This window comes from Cuculus canorus, chromosome 3, assembly GCF_017976375.1.
Source record: "Cuculus canorus isolate bCucCan1 chromosome 3, bCucCan1.pri, whole genome shotgun sequence".
In the NCBI taxonomy this organism is placed as follows: Eukaryota; Metazoa; Chordata; class Aves; order Cuculiformes; family Cuculidae; genus Cuculus; species Cuculus canorus.
This window is the reverse complement of record NC_071403.1, coordinates 71,210,026-71,229,777: the sequence shown is the minus strand read 5'-3', so window position 1 is coordinate 71,229,777 and position 19,752 is coordinate 71,210,026. Positions and strand designations below refer to the sequence as shown.

The 19,752-nt window shown below is 45.1% G+C and overlaps 1 long non-coding RNA gene across 2 annotated transcripts in view; it reads left to right on the top strand.

The window, feature by feature from the left end:
• LOC128851862 (uncharacterized) overlaps window positions 1-19,752 on the top strand; it is a 78,398-nt gene that overhangs the window by 43,967 nt on the left and 14,679 nt on the right. For both annotated transcript variants that reach the window (XR_008449394.1, XR_008449393.1), the window contains exon 3: window positions 18,723-18,913. This is a non-coding gene — a long non-coding RNA (uncharacterized LOC128851862). The remainder of the gene's footprint in view (window positions 1-18,722; window positions 18,914-19,752) is intronic.

Here is a 19,752-nt window from a genome sequence, read left to right as displayed (position 1 = left end):
TCTTGTGGGTGTGGGGCACTTCTGCCTGCCCGCAGAAGGCTATGTACACTCACAGTCTCAATGGAGGAACCCTCCACAGATATAGAAGAGTATTAGCACTTCACAAAAAATCTAGCTCTTTGGCATAGAAATATCACAGATTTGAATATCACAGAAGTGTCAGTTCTACAAAGAGGTCTTGACTATTCCACCAGCAGTAGCTGGTTGCAACCGTTTTGTCCTGCATCAAAAGCAGTGAGACCAGCAGGGCAAGGGAGGGGATTCTGCCCCTCTGATCACCTCTGGTGAGACCTCACCTGGAGCCATGCATTCAGTTCTGGAGTCAGGCCAAGAAGGACATGGATGTGTTGGAGCGAGTCCAGAGGAGGCAACGGAGATGATCCAATGGCTGTAGCACCTCTCATATGAGGACAGGTTGAGAGAGTTAGGGTTGATCAGCCCAGAGAAGAGGAGGCTTTGGGGAGACGTTAGAGCAGCTTCCAGTACTGAAAGGGGCCACGGGAAGGTTGGGGAGGGTCTCTTGATCAGGGGGTGAAGGGATAGGATGAGGGGGAACGGTTTTCAGCTGAAAGAGATTGAGACGAGATCTTAGGGAGAAATATTTTCCTGTGAGGGTGTTGAGGCACTGGCACAGGTTGCCCAGAGAAGTGGTGGATACCCCATCCCTGGAGGTGTTTAAGGCCAGGCTGAATAAGGCTTTGAGCAATGTGATCGAGTGGGAGGTGTCCCTGCCCATGGCAGGGGGGCTGGAACTGGATAGGCTTTGATGTCCCCTCCAACCCAAACCATTCCATGATTCTAGGATTCCACGATTCTATGACTCTATTAAATGCTAACTTTTGTCAGGGCAGGAAGATGATAGAGCTTGAGACAAACTTTTAATTCTAAAAGAATCCTGAGCCATCCCCAATCTGGCTTCTGGTGCTAGTCTCAAAACCTGATTGAAAGACTAAGTTTGAATTTGCTTCTCGAGTGAAGATGAATATTCTCTTACCTTAGACCAGCGAAGCCCTTGTGCGTGCCTGCAGAGCCGGAGGCATACAGCAAGCCTTCCTGGCTCCAAGACTAAGCCAGCTAGCATGAGACCCTGCTCCACAGGCAGCGTTGGAGCCAAACACAGTGCTCTGCAGCCAGCAAAGCAGCTGCACGGCATAACCATTACTGAAGACAGCCAGAGGTAGGATAATGATAATACTGAATGTTATTGCAGTATCAGAACTGAAAGTAGGAGCTAAGTGTCCCTCCCGACTGCCCATGCTGTTTGGTCACTGTTTTCACTAGGACAAAGGCATTGATGTTCTGTGAATTGTTGCTAAGGTTCTTGCCAGCATTTTTGTATTCATGAGATATTAGTAAATAACATCTGCAATGCATTTTTCTCTCCTTATTTAAACGATAGTAGTATATATTATGGTCATTTATACATATAAAAGATCTTTTTATGAAGACAACATCTAGAATACTCCTGTATCCTATGACTGTAGCGTCCCAACAAGGCACCACCTCTCTCACCTCTATAAAAACTCCATGAGCTGTTTTCTTTAATCGTGTTAGCACTGGTTTAACTGAAAACAGAATTTAATCCAGCGGACTGATGATGAAGTTACTCTGAAGAGTTAGGTAAAGTAGGACACTAGTGTCCAGTGTTGCTTCTAGCTCAGCTGCTCCCACAGAGAAGGGTCTCCTGGAGCCAGAGAGGTGATCACCACCCTGTAAAGGCTCAAATCTCAGTATAGGGCTACAGGGAAGATATGGGGTTAGCAGAGGAGGCTTCTCAAGGAATTGCTTACTCAAGATGGGTCACTGCTACAAGCAAGGTGCAGTTCCTGCTCCTTCCAACTGCCATCCCAGCGCAGTAGGAGCGTGAATACCTTCCTCAGGGATAATCCCATTAGCAGCTGCACTTTGCACCGTGCTCCTCTAAGCAAGGATTATTACAGTGAATAAAGACTGCACGACAGCATCTGCTGTGCCAAAGCAACATAGGTGATGGGCAGCTCATCTGAAGAACAGTCTGCTGAACCGGGTTGACACAGTACAGGTGTCTGGGCAAAAAATGTTTTCCCCTGCCTGACTTGAGACATGACTGCAGTATCACGGGGAAAGTGAATTCACTTTGAACTGCAAGCCAAGGCCTGCTCTCTCTTTCTGCATAGCCCCATGTTACTCAAAAGCAGCTCCATGCCACGCTACCACCTATGTGTGCCTTGTGGCAGATAGGAGACTTTCCCCCGCCACTGATCTCAGCATGCGGCACAGCCTGACTTCTGGAGAGAGTTTCTTTAGCATCTCTCATGGACATTGTTCACTGTCTGCATGAGTGAGTCGCATTGCTCTTTTTAAGTGAGTCCTTGTTCGCTCTTTTTAAATGGGATGTGAAACCAGTGACCTTCTGGCTTGTTACCTGCTCTCCTCATTCATTTCTTTTGCTTTTGGTCTGTGGTTCCTCCATTCTGTGCTTTCCGAGCTAATATCATGGCTGGACAACCTCAAATGAGGAGCTGCTTCGGCTGAAAGAAACTTGGATTACTAATTTTCCCCTTCTGCTCCCACAGCCAGAGCAATGCAAAAAAACACACGGCCAGCCCTGCTCCTGGAAAGCCCACTACTATGGTAGTGTCACTTCTGCATGTGATACATGGGGGTGGCTTTGAGGTCCTTCTCCAATTAAAATTAGGGAAAATTGCATGTCACAGAATCATAGAATGGTCTGGGTTGGAAGGCACCTCAAAGCCCATCCAGTTCCACCCCACTGCCATGGTCAGGGACACCTTCACTGGATCAGGTTGCTCAAAACCTCATCCAACCTGGCCTTGAACACCTCCAGGGATGAGGCAGCCATGACTGCTTTGGGCAACCTGTGCCAGTGCCTCACCACCCTCACAGGAAAACATTTATTTCATTCATCATCTCTCTCTTTCTCTCCTCCCACTTTCTTCCTAAGCAGTAGAGACAAAACTTTTCCCTGCTTTGTCAGAACAGTCATTATAAATGACTGTGTCAGCCTGTCTGCCTGTTTCTTGGTGCCCTGCTGTCAGCTCAAGGCTCTCTGCTCCTCCCTCCAGAGACAGCTCTCAGGACATAGCCTCCTTGGGTTTTCAATCAGAATCTTATCAGCCAAAGCAGAATTTGAGCCTGACGCTCATTTGCCCTAGGCCATGCAAGCTGTCCATCGCATACATACGAGCCACTACTGACCCATGGCATTGTGTCCCCAGCTGTGCCTCAGGTCTTAGAACAGCATCCATCCAGCAGGTATGGTGCCAAAAGGAAGAAGCTGGTTCCCTCCAAGGCACACTGTCTCTGACAGGACATTGTAGGGTTGAAGCTAGGAAGCAGCAAGACACAGATGCTTTCTAAGCAGCTGGAGACTCCAGCAGATCTCTCCATGGGCAGGGTGAGAAGTTTCCAGCATGGGAAGGCCAGTCATCCCCTCAAAGCCATCCCTCTCAGTAAAGATATGGGTTTCAAAGTATGTTCTTGTCCCATCCTCCTGGCATTTCCAGCACCATTTACTGACTGGAACCTGCATGGGTGTGCAGATCAATCACCTAACTGTATGGATTTGTCTCAGCTCAGTGTGGGCCCTGCATGGCATTCATGTATTACCAGTTCTCTGTCTGATCTATACAGAAGGAGCAATGCTTTCCAAAAGGCTTTTAAAAGATCCTCTTTTAACAAGGTAGGTTTTCTCTTGTTGAGGCTGTCCTTGTCACTGTACTGCAATCCACACCCAGCTTTAAGTGAACTAGTGATGGGCTGAAAGACCTGGGCCTCCTGGATTCATTACTGTCTGTCTGACCCTTGTACAGCAACCCATGTGTCCAAACCTTGCCTTGAAAAGTGTCAAAACCTTTCAATCTGTGTTGAACGAAAACACTAAAAATGCCTGTGGTGGTGATCGATGTTACGCCGTGGTACCTGGTAAACAGCAATGGAATCATTACGCTGTCAAGCTGAAAGATAGTGTCACAGTCACCAGTATAGCTAGATATATAGCTGTGATTAGCTCTGAACATTTGGTTAGCTGAGCTCATTATGGGCCAGAATTATTTTTTTTCTTTCCAATAAATACTGTAGCACTGCCCTAAGAACATCTGTAGGCATGTCTTTCCTCATAGGTGGCCCTCTGAGATATAATTCCTTAAAATAGTCACTTTCGTTTGGGGGTGAAGAGCAAATGTCAGAAAGCTACTTGTGATTTTCTAGTTTTAGCACGAAGATTTCTACTGTGGCCACTGTACCAGCTCCAAACTTCCAAGGCAAGTCAGCGCTTCACCTCTTCTGAGCACATTGCAGCCAGATGACCCACTTGCCTTCATTGTGTTCATATACTCTACAGTTCTCTTCAACACAGCTTTGGTGGTTTCCTGTAGAAGTCTTCCAAATGAGAAACAATTGCAAAACCATGTGTGTAGGCTGCAAACACAGGCTCCATGCTTGGGGAAGAGTGGCTGGAAAGCTGCCTGGCAGAAAAGAACCTGACAGTGCTTGTTGACAGTGGCTGAACATGAGCCAGAAGTGGCCAGAGTGGCCAAGAAGGCCAACAGCATCCTGGCTTGGATCAGCCATAATGTGGCCAGCAGGAGTAGAGAAGGTATTGTCCCCTGAACTTGGTGCTGGTGAGGCCGCACCTTGAATCCTGGATTCAGTTTTGGGTCAGTCACTACAAGAAGGACATTGAGGTGCTGGAGCACATCCAGAGAAAGGGAACAAAGCTGGGGAAGGATCTGGAGCCCAAGGGTTCTGGGAGTGGCTGAGAAATCTGGGACTGTTTAGCCTAGAGAAGAGGAGACTGAGGGGAGACCTCGTTGCTCTCCCCAGCTCCCAGAAAGGAGGTTGTGATGAGGTGGGTGGTGGTCGCTTCTCCCAAGTAATAAGTGATAGGACAAAAGGAAATGGCCTTAAGTTGCACCAGAGGAGGTTTAGTTTGGATATTGGGAAAAATTCCTTCATGGAAGGAGTGATGAAGCACTGGAAGAGGCTGTCCAGGGCAGTGGTGGAGCCTCCATCCCTGGAGAGGCTAAAAAAATGTGTGGCCATGGCACTTTGGGACATAATCTAGTAGGCACAGCGGTGTTGGGCTGACGGCTGGTCTGGATTGAGATCTTCTCCAACCCTGATGATTCTGCAAGTCTATGATTTTGTAGTTTTTTGTGATTACAGCAGGTCCTCAAAGCAAATATCAAGTAGCACTCCAGTTCACTCCCAATACCAGATCAGTCTGGTTTAACCAAAATCTCAGGGATGTACTTCCCAGTTCTTCACATATTTAGAAATGGGATTAAAAAAGCAGAAGTCAGACCTGGCAACCACTAGATACTGGTTTGGGATTCAAAACCGAACACGTGTAACCTGGAGAGAGCTGGGTAACTCATGTGTTCTTGAAACCTGGGCTTGGGATTTTGCAAAAGGTCTGTTTGCAGCTGCAGCAGCTCCAGAGACTCCTCTGGCAGCTCCAAGCTCTGCCACAGGCTCCTGTCTCAAGGGCTGACTCTCCCAGCTTCAACAGTATGGATAGGATAATGTGGGGCACACAGAAGTCTGAAACGGGGCTCCTGACTGTTGCTAAAACACCAAATTATCATTGCCCACTGCAGCTGAGCCGAGGGTCTGACGGTCCTACAGCAGCAGAAGCACAACACTGACGGAGACTGCCTGCAAGGAAGTAGTGAATTTGTGCTCAAAGCCCCAAGAGGACCATAATTAAAACTCTATCGTGCGTATAGATGAAGTTGAAATCATCAGTGCTATGTACATGTTCAAAGCATAACGTAGTTTGAGGCAACACTTAGAGAGGGAAAGGGGATGAAGGGTAAATCTGAGATGCTCTGATGCTGCACCAGGGAACTGTCTTCCCTTTTCCTCTGACCCTTTAGTAATTAAAGCAATTCTGGCTGCTGGGCTGATGCCTGGTGACTGTCTTCCCCGATGCCTTCCTCTGACTCTTCTGCTTGTGGGGAGAGTTCAAAACACCTCAGGCTGCTCCTTCCTTTATCCTAAACTAAAATGTTCCTTTCTTACTAATTAGGGAACGAGCAAAACTGATTGCTTCACTTTCAAAACCACCTTCCTCTTCCATCCCAGACAGTTTGCTAGGGAAACTCGCATTGTCCTGTGTTCACCGCTCAGCCATTTCTTTTTGTGCTCAGGATGGTAAATGGTAAAGTATAGTTCAAATCCCATCATGGCCCTTTAATGGTGACTCTAATCAATGCTGGCAGACTGAGTAAGAAAAACAAATATATTCAGAATAAGAGCAGAAATGTTTGTTCGCTTGCAGTTCCAGGCAACGCGTATAGTGAAGAAGAGCCAGTTCATGGCAAGGCAGAGCTGATGCCGTCCCTAACTGATGGCTCACAACATTAATTTTAATATGATAATCACTATGACTATTTGCAATTAAAAAGCTTCATTCGGCTGCCTTGGGTCTTATTTAAACCCGCAGAAGCTGCCCATCCTGACTTGCTGCTGCTCAGCGTTTACCAGGAGTTGACTACACCCAGGGATGCAGGGCTCTGGAGAACCACATGGGTGCAAGTCCATTTGGTTTGGGATCTCAAAGGTCTTTGCAGTCAGTGTAGAAATCCCTGAAAAGCAATTGATGTACAGTAGTGCAGGAAACAAACAAATATTCGGAGATGAGGAGAAGATGGGCAGAGGACTGGGTATGCCTCTGCAGGCAGGCACTGAGCTGCAGGGCTGGGTCCCTCTCTGGTGGGGCTACCCCAGCCTAAGGGGTGCATAGAGCATACGTGGCCGTGCTTAGGACCAAGGAGCCGTATCCAGCAGACTTCTCCCTTCCACAAACAGCCCCAGTTCTTGCTGTTTCAATTATACTGCTCTTCATTTGGGTCACCTCATGTTAACATGAGAGAGGTTAAGGAAATCAATGCCATCAGGGGAGGTTTAGATTGGATATTAGGAGAAAATAGAGTGATGAAGCACTGGAAGAGCACTGCCCAGGGCAGTGGTGGAGTCACCATCCCTGGAGGGGTTCTACAAACATGTAAATATGGCACTTCAGGACATGGTTTAGTAGGCGCAGTGGGGTTGGGCTGATGGACTGGATGAGCTTCAATGTCCTTTCCAATCTTAACGATTCTGTGATTCTATAGTAAAAAGGACAAGAGTAACCATTTAAAAATGAGTAACGATATCTAATTTAAAATCAGGTTTATATTTTCAGTTGGAATGAAGAATTTTCATTTCCGCTGGAACTGCATTTAATAGAAATACCAAAAATATACACACTATGTGAATAAATGGATTTAAAAATTCCAAACAGGGAAGAGAACTTCTGCATCAATCTCAGAACCATCACAAACGCTGTATCACTAAGCCACTAGCCAGGTATGTTAAACTGAAAAACTATCAAAAACTACTTAAAAGTGCACTCTAAAATTACTGTAAAATTACACATGACCATGGGGTATTGCATTTTAGCAATTACATATTGAAAGAAGCTTTAAATGAAGGCAGAGAACAATCGTAGCTTCTGTACTTACTGCAGATGACTTGTTAAGCGGTCTGGGGATACAGCTGATTATCATGTCCCCCAAAAGCCAAATAATGCATTACAGAATCTCACTTCAGTGATTTTTAGGTGCTGATCTCTTCCAGTTACCCATACCGGGAGTGCAAAGCTAAGAAATGAAGTTGTTTTCACAGCACATTTACTCCACACTGTTCTGTTATCGATGCAAGGTTTAACTATTGCCTTTGAGGGGCTGGGCTATCCTAAAATCAGGGTAAGGCTGTACTGGTCCTAAAAAGGTAAGTAGATAAATCTTAACCGAGAGCATAACCAATGCAGCACAACTCCTGTGCCGATCCCATGAACTGAGGCTCTTCTTCATATTCCTGGTAGTTTTTTTTTCTGCTGAAGTGAAGAATATTTATGATTCTACCTCCAAGTGCAAATTAAAGCTATAAATAGCTGTTTGTTAACCTGGAATTTCAGTCGTTTCCAAATATGTGGAAGGAAGTTTTGTGCTAGCAGTTCGTGTGCTTTTTAGTCCCTCCAGCTTGGTTGGGATTGGGGGGGGGGCAATCCAAGTTAGGAATATTAATACTGCAAATTAAAAAGGTTCCTTCCTGACACAAGCAGAACTCCTTCCCCAGCTTCTCTGTTTCAGATTCATAGATTTTGAAGGCCAGGAGGGAGGATGAAGTTGGGAAAGCACTGTTATTTATGCTGAAAAAAATGTGTAAAAATGAACTGCTGAGTCAGCAGGACCTGGGCGTCATTAGAAACCTTTTTCTGCAGAGGTAAACTGAAGCTGCAGGGTGTCCTGACGATGTCTAGTGCTGGTCTAGTTACCAGCTGCACCCAGGACATGGAGAAGGGGCACAATAGCTCAGCCTGTGTGTACCCCAACCATATAAATTGTAAATCATACACTAATTATGTAGCCCAGATTCTGCTACCTCAAAAAACATAGTGGAGCCACCAATTTCTTTTTTAAATCCAAAGACTGCAGTAATCTCAGGGGAACCCAAGCACAAACCTCAAATCCACTTGGCTTTGTGGACTCTCCAGCTGGTGTTTTTCCTACAGCATAATAAACTTGGATTGCTTTTCCTGCGCACAGGAGACGCTGTAACAGCAGAAATGAACTGCATCGCAGCAGCAGGTGGAGGAGACAGCTGAACCCTGCTTTCAGGCTGGAGCTCATAGCACTGTTCTGATATCCTGGGGCAGAGACTACTGCTACCAAACATCCGCCTGGGTGAGCCTTCAGAAATATTGCCTTCTGGTCTGATTTCTGCCTCTGTGAATACTGTTAAAAAACCTTAGTAGTCTGGAGAAAAAATAGACTGTGCAAAACTGAAAGAGAAGGCAGAGTTCGCTGTCCTGAATTGTGGATGGATAATTGGCCACAAAATACCATTGTCTGCAGCTGCACTGGAAGTGTGTCTGATCACTCCCTCTCTTCCAAAATATAAAAGTCAAGTCCTGTTCAGATTAGAGGGATTTTAAGAAAGCATTGAATCACAGAATCACAGAATTATTTGGGCTGGAATGGACCTCAAAGCCCATCCAGTTCCATCCCCCTGCCATGGGCACAGGGACAACTCCCACTGCTTGAGGTTGCTCAAAGCCTCATGCAACCTGGCCTTGAACACCTCCAGGAATGGGGCAGCCATGACTTCTCTGGGCAACCTGTGCCAGTGCCTCACCACCCTCACAGGAAAACATTTCTTCCTAAGATCTCATCTCGATCTCCCCTCTTTCAGCTGAAAACCATTCCCCCTTGTCCTATCCCTGCACTCTCTGATTTAGCAGTTTTAGCTTCCATCTTTAATGAAAGGCTATATTGTTATTTAAAATATTTTTATATATTTTATATTTTATACATATATATGTTATTGTTCTTTAAAAAGCCATTTGCCACCATCTGGATCAACTCCCCCTTTATGCTGGTAGGCAGTTTTGGATAGATTCATCGTGTGCTTTGTCTCAGTTTCTGTATTCTTGCAATACCCAGCCCTCTGTACATGTTCTGTAGACTGGTTATTTATACAGGGAGAGGTAGAGCTTAGTGTCCCCTTCCTGACCTCAGCTAAGGACTTCTTCCACGGCAACAGCTGTTCTGGATGGGACCAAAGTTTCCCCCGGGCAGCATTTGGTGGCAGGTGCTTTAGAGGATGGAATAAGAGCCAGGAGCACATACAGCAATGCTTCCACCCAGACGCCCCCGCTGTGGCTCCCAGGCCTGTCTGTGCGAACACCTCTGTGGGCTGACGGGCCCTGGCAGACCTCTCCTCCCTGAATGAGCTCATTACCTCCTGAAGCCATTTGAATGATGGGTCTCTGGTGGCTGGCAGCAATGAGTTCTGCAACTGAATTACAAACCGTATGAAGTAATACTTCATTATTTTCATTTTAAACCTGCCACCCAGCAGTTTCATGATGCTTCGTAACACTGCTGTGCAAGGATCAGCAAATAAACCTTCCCTGCCTTATTGACCTCTATCCCATTCTGCTCCTGATGCTGAGGAGCCATAGCCTGTTTAATCTCTCCTGTTTGGGTTGCTGTTATGTATCTTCATTCAGCTGCCCTTCTCCATACCTTTTCTAGCTTTATTCTTATATGCTACTGACAGTATTTTAAGTTGAAGTGGAACTTGAAAAATCAAGGAAACAGCCTCTCTGTTGGAAAGAACATTTAAAACAGTAGCACCGTCTGGAGTTAATTGCCTTCTGCCTCTAATGAACTACACTGAGGAGAAGTTGCTTGAAAATCATAGAATCATGCAATGGTTTGGGTTGGAAGGGACCTCAAAGCCCATCCAGTTCCACCCCTCCTGCCACGGGCAGTCACGCATTCCACTCTATGAGGCTGCTCAAAGTCCTATCCAACCTGGACTTGAACACTTCCAGGGATGGGGCATAGGAACATGAATGGGTTGTGGCAACTGAGACACAGTATCAGCTGCACCTGAGTTTCTGTACTCGGATTCCCACACTGCCTCCACACCAGCAGAAGCAGGACCTCCGAGCTGCTATTCCTGCAGGCTCACTCTCTACCCAAAATCACCACTAGGCATCTGGTTCACGGCAATGTAGTGGCTTGGCAGATGGAAGTCCAGCAGTGACTTCACCTTCTCCTTGCTTACAGCTGAAGTTTATTAGCATCTGGAAAGAAAATGCACAAATCTCCAGAGGCCCCACACCTTGCTCCTGCTTTTTTTCTGCTTTCAAGGGATGATGTGGGGCTGTCACACTGCAACATGACTCTTGTCTGAGCCCCAAAGTTGCAGTAAACAGGAATTAATTGCAATAGCCATGGAGAATACTAGAACTGGATAAAACTCTTGTTTTCTCTCTTATTTTTGTAGTCTTCATTAAAAACACAAGACTCTGGATGCTTTTGAGGTGCTTAAGGGAGAAAGAGGCTGTGGTTCTTGCTACAGCACCAGAGTAGTGCCACCTGCTAGGCTGCTGCTGCTCAGATTGCTCCTGGCACAAAAGCGAGGCAAGACCATGATGTGATGGGGCTGCTGGACCACACCAGTGCCCACTCACTGGAAAAGAGGCAGCAGGAACTGCCAAGGCCCTGCTCAGGCTTTGGAGATCCTCCTTCCCTCACCTCTTTCAAGGACCTGGCTTGCAGCTTGCAGCACTGAGCTCTGTGGAGATGCTGATATAAAGCACGCAGGGTGAAGAGGCTTGGCTCAGGTCCTGTCCCGCTGCATTCTTAGTCAGCTTGCACAGATCTAAATGGCTAATCAGCATAAAATTACTTTTCTCTCTAATGCTAGGACTGGGTTTATCTCTCTCATGAGGTGCCATTTGTCAGATGTACTGTGCTAGAACTGTATTAGTAGCAGATTGCTGGGGCTTTGAATGGCATCACATTTTATTAAAGAGAGACCAATAACATACAAATGGCAGAGCAATTTTCTTCTTGCTAAAAAGAAGGGTCTGTTTTATTTAACAGTGCAAAGGAGATTGGTGTTGTCATCTGCAAATGCGTCCCTCACTTTGTTTCATATCTCTGGGAATGGCAAAGAGAGAAAAGCTGGAGATGCAAGATAGACTTTGGTGGTCAAAGTGGAAAAAGAGTCCTCCCTAATGTGTGAGAGCAGGATGAGAGGAGTCTGTGTGCTACCAAGTACTTTGAATCCTATGAGACTTGGTGATTTATCCATCAGAAAGAAGGACTGGACTCTGCTTTTCCTCTTAAACAGCTGCTGTGTTGCACCATGAGTGTGAGAAATGGAGACAGAAACTAAAACTGAGGCTTCTTCTGCTTTTAGTGAGGCATGCCAGGTTCCACTGTAGGCAAAGGTTATTTAATTACTAGTATTCACTAGTAGTAACTGGAACTGTATATAAGTCTTCTGCAGGCCAGTCTCATGGTCACCACTGCAGAGACGCACTTAACAAAGGAGTGAGGACTGCGGAGACAGCAGCACTCCGAATCCTCATGTTACGGTTTGCAGTAGTGTTTAGACCATAGATAGGTCCTCCAGACTTCACTATGGATGTGCAGCCCCCAAGGGGACTTTATTTAAGAACAAACAAGCAGAGCACATGCTCCCGGCCAGCACCTCCCTCCTCCTCCCCAACCCTTCCATGAGGGAATAGGAGGTTTTATCCCTGTTTAATACCCTATGGGACAAGAACAAATGCATTTCCATTAAGAAGGGTTGACTGCTGTTTGATAAAGCAGTACTCTAAGCATTTATTTAGGCTGGTCCACCTCTCCACCACAACAAGATTTACTGAACTGCTACACACAGAGCATCAAGGATCATAGAGTCATAGAATCATTACAGTTGGAAAAGACCTCTAAGATGGTTGGTGTCAGGCTGGCTATCCCAGAAGCAGCAAAGCTTAGAAGCTGTACTAGAGGAGATCCATAGGGTGTGAAATACACTGTGTTCGCACCAAGAACCATCATTAGCAGCAACAGTCTTTTCTTTCTTCAGGTCCTTGCCAATAATGCTTTCAGTTTTGTTTTCAGGGCAAAACTAAGAACTTTTGGCAAATGTTAAGTACAGTGATCTTGCTTTTCAGATCAGCCATTCCAGGTGTGGTTCAATTTTATCTAAGCTTTGCTGTACAGCTGGCTCTGTTCTGGTTTAACAGAGCAGTTGAAGCCCTCTTCAATTAATGACCTCTCCCTGGGTGACCCCCGTTTAAGACAATGGAAAGAAGTGACCGAGAAAGACTTTTAATTAAGAGGACTTTAGCCACGTTAGGGTATGTTTAAAGGATGGAGGTATGGAATAAAATTACTAAAGATAAATATGGTTCTTTCCTAGAGAAGAGGTGTGGGTTTTTTTCTGAAACATGATGCACAACACCTCGTTCTTGAGTGACTGATGAAGAGCTTCATGAAAAAATACCAGTTAAGGTAGGGAGGAGGCTTAGCCTGAGACTTGTTAGAGGGGCCTACTTAGAGAGTAAATGTTAACAGACTGGGCTGAAGAGGAACTTTCAGGATGGAAAAAGGATCTGATGAAGTTTCTTACAGCTCAAGCTTAGAAGTATTTATTTCATGTTTTGTTTTTCTGCAATACTGTGGCTCAAAAACAAAACTGCTGGTGAGGAAGAACTTGCTGCAGTGTGTGTTGAGAATCAGAAAATGCTACAGGAGGAAACAGATGATTTTGAGAAATACAGTCTAAGAAATTAGTTCAATTGTACAGTGGAGCCCAAAGAGAAGGGTAATATGCTTAGGAACTGCTAACAAAATGTTCTGCTTTAATTAAAGTTATCGTCCACTGGAACTCATGATAAAGAGTAAGCCAAGAATGTAATGAAAGCATCGGTAAGCAAGCGAAAGCTGCCTTTGTGAGGTTTCTTTTAAGTACATTTCTAGCCTTCAGATTGCTTAGAATGTAGGAATATGTGACTCTTCAAGGCTTTTAAGCCAAAATAATTCTTTTATACGTACATATGCACGTACATATATAGAGAGAGCTATCTTTTTGGTGCTTCATTCATGTATCACAACCTTTACATGTTGGTTCAGTATTTAACACATCCTTCCCTTCGTGAACTTCAGTCTGGGAATTGAAATGAATGTACTGTTAAGCAACTGAAGGGAGAAAATTAAGAAAAATGGGAGAATGAGGGAGAAGAAAAAGAGAGTTTTCACGCAGCTCATGAGAATCAACTAAGAGTGATTCAGTGCAGTGAGTAGCTCCAAAGAGCACAGGGCACCGCACTGTAATATTGCCTTCCTGTGTGCTCTGAATTTAAAACGCTTCTGGTTGCTGCGAGTTTGGAGGGTTAAGAGTGCTCCTTGGAATTTGGGATTTTGCTTACAGAAGGGATTTGAGCCTATTTATTATATTGCTTGTTCTGAGTGTTGTACATAAGCAGTGCTCAGTGTTCTGGTAACTAAAATTCACTGGACATTGTGTTTAAAGCTGCTGCCACAGCCAGTCAAGATCCTATCCAAGCCATAATAAACATGAAGTAACAGAATAGAAAAGCCAGGTATTCCTCCATCAGATCAATTCTCCAGCTTGATACGGGTGCTTCCTCTGGTTTTCCTGTGCGTGGCAGCTTGTGCAGAAGGCAAGCTGGATGCTTTCAGCTGGATGGGGTCAACAGTGCTGGACTCGCAGCATGTTACCCCAGAGCGTGGCTGACGGATGCACTGAGAGGAGCTACGTCGTTTCATACACATGTGAGTCAGAAGAGCAGGGCTGAGAGCCAGATGAGGCTCTTCAGAGCAGCGTTTCATGACTCTGGGCTGAAGGAACCAGACCCAGTTCAGACAGAGCCCTCCTCCCATAGAAAGCTATGGCCAGGCTGCCATTTCTCGCAAGCCACTGGGTATCCATCCCACACTATCGGAGGATGCTGCGGTAATAGAAGGTTAATCAATAGGAAGAAATTGTATCTGCATTTATTTTGACAATTGTTTGGGGTCCCACAAAGTGGAAGGTTTCTATCTGTCTCTGAAAGATAGTTATCAAACTGTCTCAGGCATAGCCAACACCATCACAGAATCACACACAAGATTTCGGAGCCCTTTAGGTTTGGCTCATAACTTTATTTTTGGAACAAAATTAGAACTTTGTCAGCCTGAAGACACCACAATAAAAACAAGATCATTACTCTTTCCCTGCTTAGTGAAAGCTTTATGGCTCAAACAGCATCTTTAATCCTTTATGTTCTGTCTCTATGATGCATCTAATGAATAATCTCCCTTTCTCCTCTATAATTCACTTGACAGCAAAATAATGTCTTTTACCAGTCACCCAATTTTTTAAGTAGAATCTTATCTCCTTCATTCCCATCCTGATTTTGTAGTTAATGCCTCTTCTACATTTCCTTACCTTTCCCTCAGCAAATACGCCTTTGTCCCCAGCACAGCCAGTAAGCCATCTGGCTCCATAAAGCACTTTTGCTGGCAGCCTTGTTCCAGCTTTTGCTCCTGGAGCAGGGGATGCCTTCTCCAGAAACGCTGTCTGCAGACAAAGACCTGCAGCCTAATTGCGTTCAAGGAAGATCAAATCAATTTTGGTCATCTTCTGCAGACCAGGTGTTCAGCAGAACTCAGGGTTTGAGCAACCTGATGCAGTAGGACGTGTTCCTGCCCATGGCAGTGCGGTTGGAACTGGATGGGCTTTGAGGTCCCTTCTGACCCAAACCATTCTATGATTCTATGAATACCTGCAGACTATAGCAGCCAGGAGTGAAGAGCAGTGCTAGAAGTTTAAAACCAGGATATCCAAGTCGTCTCAGACAACTCAGTTTTCTTCTGTCAAAGGGTAACTAAGGAAAGGGGAGTAATGTTTGTGTTTCTATGGGTCTGTTGAAAAGAGACTGATTTCTATGAAGATCGCTTTTAATCCAACACAAAGGATCCCGAGGACAAGCAAGATTTATTGCCTTCACTTCAAGGCTGATACCTACTCAGTGTTAGGAGATGTGTAACAGGAGGATTAAACAATTTATATGACCTGTTTCCTATTATCTCTCCTAGTGAGGTAAAGGTCAGCAATAAAATGTATCAGGAAGGTGGGGGTGTCCTAAATGCATTGAAATAGGGACAGGAATTACAGAAAGCTGTATCAAAAGCAGCGTCAGGTACAGAGAAGAAGCAATCCTGCCCACAAATGGTCCACACAAGATCATACACACATTGGCTTGGCAGGCTGATAGCAATGTAAGAGGGAATGGGATAACTGCTTTCAAATAATTCTGAAGTGTCCAAGATGTAAATTTTTAAAATGCAGAATTATTCTGCGTAGATTTGAGTGAGAAAGGAGAGAAGGTAAAAAATTAGAGAGAAATGGATCAAATTTAGAAAGGAATATTTGGCTGTGGGGAAGATTTATTAACACTGAAGTACCCCAGCCTGAGGTCTCACTCAGTTTTGAATATGTTGAAATGAGCAGGTACAGGGCTATTTCAAGCCCCAGCATCCAATAGTGTTGGCAGATGGAGGAAGGGGTGGAGCTGCAGTGGGTAATGTCTCTGGGACTGGAGATGAGAGCCTGCAGCTGACTCCTACTGTAAGTGTAAGCACAGCTTTATTTGCACTAAACAGTACATTTTTAATTATTTTAATTAATTTTTTAGCTCTGTATTTCCTCTCCAGCTGGAGAGGCAGTTTCTCACTACAACAAATTCAAATAACGGCATTCACAGAGGCTCCTGATAGCACCGTGCCTTTTATCAAGTGTCTGCGACTCACGAGGTCCAGCTCCCCACAGGTCCTCGGCAAGAGTTTGATTACACGCCATACCATCAGAACTGCAAGAGACAGCACTACCCCAGCAGGTGACACCTGAGAGACCTAGCGATCCTTTAGCCCCTCTAAATGTGGTTCATCAGCACCATCTCAAAAACAGGTTAGACTGGAGCTGAGGGAAAGGAATGGAATGAAAGGGAAATGCCTAAGAAATCTACTATAACACATCTACATTGATGTTATTTGTAATCTTACAAACACATAGCACCCGCTTTCACAATCAGGTTCATTTAATAAAGCAGTAGAATTTGCTTTTTCAGTCGATGCTCAAAGAGAGGAAGAAATTCCTACCCAGCTACTTACAATCCCAATGCTGCTGGGAGCCTGGGAAGCTTCCCCCCACCCCGTCAGTGCAGCTGCTGTCATGCAGTTCCTCTGTCCTTAGCTCCAAAACATATACTTGGCTCTCCCAGCACATTCTAATCCTAGCTCTACCAATCCTAGCTATAGGTTTGTTGAGCAGGAACAGGAGTTTTCATCTTCATTTGTGCTGGAGAAAATCACATGGTGAGGATTTCACCATCAACCAGTGGCTGTCAAGATGCTTTTTCCTGTTGTGTCATCATAGAATCATAAAGTCATGAAGTGGTTTGAGTTGGAAGGGACCTCAAAGCTCATCCAGTTCCAACGCCCTTGCCATGGGCAAGGACACCTTCCACTGGATCGGGTTGCTCAAAGCCCCATCCAACCTGGCCTTGAACACCTCCAGGGATGGGGTACTCATGACTTCTTTGCCTCTTTCTGTCCCTCTGTCTGTCATTCATGGAGAGCAGTTGAGAGAGGCATGCTGTCAGAAGTCTTGGGCTGAAGGGTAGAGAGTGCTTCAACATGTCCTAGAGCTACATGAGTACCACTGCGATGCGCCCATGTCTTGTTATGTCCATTGGATGTAGGCAGAGGCTGGTGGGCCAAGAAGACGACTCCTGTAAGCACGTTCAAAGCAAGTGCAACCAAAGGCACTGTACTCCTGAAGGACACTTCCATTTAATAAAGATACATGTGCTTTCTTTTTCTTACACAATACCTAGAAGCTAAATCATGCAGTTCTATCACAAATGTAGTGAGAGCTGATGGTCCTCTTAAGGCCTTATTTTGTTTTCTGTGTAGGTTTCAAGTTGTTTATGTTGCAGAGAAACATCAGTAAAACATGGTCCCACAATGCCCAGAAAATGAAGACAGAGGAAGGGATTTTTTATTCCCCTTAATGAATCTGGGGGGGCTGACTTACATTTCTTGAACGTCTGAAGGTGGCAAAGATTAATAGGAAAGGGAAAACAAATCCATCATAAGTCCTGTGTTTTATAAATAGACGGCAAAGTTTTGAAGGACTTCTCCGTTCTTCATTTCAGCAGCAAGATTAATTCCCAGCTCCTTCTGTGGGACCTTCCCCCTTGACGTGTGTGGCGATTCTTCTTTCTGCAGGGAAGATGGGAGAGAAGGAAGAAGGGGAGGAAAGGAGAGAGGAGGAGAGGCTGAAGTAAACTGATTCCAAGTTTAATTTCCAAATGATATTTTAACTTTGACAAAAAGTTGCAGGATTGAGAAGGTGCTATCAATGAGTTTCTGTTATGTCCCACTGCTTGAGAGCTTTCTGCAAAGCACAAAAGGCCAGTCACTGCTCTGTGAACACATTAAATCCAACACAGAGGCAGGAGGAGCTCCTTGGAGTGGTAGACTAGGGATGTGCCTCCTCACCATGGATTGTACTACAGAGGTGCCCACCAAGCCCCAGTCCCACCTACCACATCCACTCTGCACTGCAGCACCACAAGGTCCACATAGCCACCTTGACCCAAACCAACGCGCCCAGGGATAACAGCCGTGTGGACCTGTGATCAGATACTGTTTCTTTAACAACGATTCTCCTTTTCATTTCCAAGTGGCTGCAGGTCACCCTGTAAGAGAGAGACCGGTATCCAGTCTGTGTCCTTAGGTTGTGTCTTGGCTTTCTTCTTCATTTTTCAGTGTCTTTTATTCCTTCTCACAAGTAGCAATTTATATATTGGACAGTAAGGCGCAAAACAGTTTCTCTTCTCCACCATTACCTTATTTATAAAATGTGCCTTTTCTGTGGTTGGAATGTGATTTATATACCCTTCTTTTTACTTCCAGTATTTAAGGCCAGGATGCATTACTGTACTTACTGCTGTTTTTTAACCAGGATCCACTGGCAAAATGGGTATTGTGATGCTGATATTCATCTTTCACTTCTTTTCTTGAAGGAGGAAGAACACAGGAACAGTTTTGCACTTGTAAAGATTTTCCATGCATCCCTTGTAACCCATGGTGGCACCTGTTTCCTTCGGAAAGCTCTGCTCGTGTTCAAGGTGAAGCCATGTTTGTACCCTAACAGCCTGGCAAGTGTTCGGCACAGGGTATTCACCAGCTCCAAGGATTTCATGCATCTGATATCTCTCCCCGTGCACCCCATTCCCCCTATTTCACTCCTTTTTCTCTCTTTATTTCCCCTTGTTTTCTCTCTTTATCTCTTAGACACAGATCAAGACTGAACTCAGGAGAAGCTCCACTCTGCAAATGTAAGGCCACAGGCTGGAGGACTCCAGCGCGAGATTTGGCTGAAGCAGGCTGAGGACTGCTCTAAATACCAGCATAGATACACTGTCATATTCAGAACGAAAGCCCAGGACTGCCTGGATTTGAAATACTTTGGCAAAGAACAAATAGTAAGTACTAAATGATAACTCAATAGTAAATATGAAACAAGGACTCAAATGGTAAATATAAAGCAAGAGCAATGTCTGGCAGCTAGAGCTAGACAAATCCAAATTAGAGACTAGATGCACATTTTTAAACTTCAAGTGTGATTAATCACTGCAGCTTACTGAGGTATTGAAATAAAGAATAGATGTCTTTCCGAAAAACGTGCTTGAGTTACACATGGTGTGCTTGATTTAGACACAATGCTTTGGGCTCCCCAGTAAAATAACAGGATGAAACTCTATTTTGACCTGGTAGCCAGACTGTGCCCTCTGGTCCTAAGAGATGTTATCTCCATTAACTCATAGAGTCATGGAATGGTTTGGGTTAGAAGGGACCTCAAAGCCCATCCAGTTCCCCCCCCCTTCCATGGGCAGGGACACCTCCCACTGGATCAGGTTGCTCAAAGCCCCATCCAGCCTGGCCTCAAACACCTCCAGGGATGGGGCAGCCACGACGTCTCTGGGCAACTTGTGCCTGTTCTTCCCCACCCAAGAACTTCTTCAAGAATAAGAACTTCTGTTATTCCTTCCGAAGAATAATAGTGACTAAAGACTCTATGCTGTGTTTCTCAGGTACTGAGAAATCTTGGATTTTCTGTTAAACATAAAACCTGACCATGTTTTAGGACTTGGTGCAATAGGCAGACACTCAGCACCCATTAAATTCTTCTAGCAATGACCAAATTATCCGAGTGATGTCCAGGAAGTCAGATGTGCTCAGTAAAGATGGAGGAGAAAGCTCTGATCATGTCATTTCACTGATTTTGGCAGTTACTTTTAGTTAATTAAGTGAAAGAAGGCCC